Below are 628 nucleotides of genomic sequence, written 5' to 3' on the forward strand. Positions count from 1 at the left end.
CGTGAAGGGCCGAACTGTCTTTGACGCCGTCTGTGAGGTCAGGGAAGCCATTGAGCGGTGCAGGGTAGAGGATGGAGACAAGTACGTCCTAGCGCTTGACCAGTCGAAGGCGTTTGATCGAGTGGACCATTACTATCTGTGGTCAGTCTTGCGCAGGTATGGCTTGCCGGGTACATTCATTAATTCGGTCATCACATTGTACCGAGGGGCCAAGTGCTTCGCTCTTGTAAACGGCTGGAGAGGTAAACCATTTAGGATCCGATCTGGGGTGAGGCAGGGCTGTCCCCTCAGCCCCCTCCTGTACGTCTTCGCCATAGATCCCTTCGTAAGAAGGGTTGAGGCAAGTCAGTTAAGAGGAGTGGCCTGAACCCCGGAGAGGCCCTTACGGATAGTAGCTTATGCTGATGACATCTCTGTGATTGTTTCCGACACACAGGAAGCAGTCATGGTAGACGAAGTGATGAAATGCTATTCGGTCGCCACGTCCTCCCGTATCAACAGGGACAAGTGCGGAGTTTTCTGGTGCGGGAAAGAGGGGACGCAATTCCCTCTCCCCAACGGCTTCCCTGCGGCCCACGACCAAATGAAGATCTTGGGGATTACGTTTGGCCCAGGCGATTACTCGTTG

This window comes from Sceloporus occidentalis, unplaced genomic scaffold, assembly GCF_023333645.1.
Source record: "Sceloporus occidentalis isolate IW3139 unplaced genomic scaffold, rSceOcc1.0.p SCAF_31, whole genome shotgun sequence".
In the NCBI taxonomy this organism is placed as follows: domain Eukaryota; kingdom Metazoa; phylum Chordata; class Lepidosauria; order Squamata; family Phrynosomatidae; genus Sceloporus; species Sceloporus occidentalis.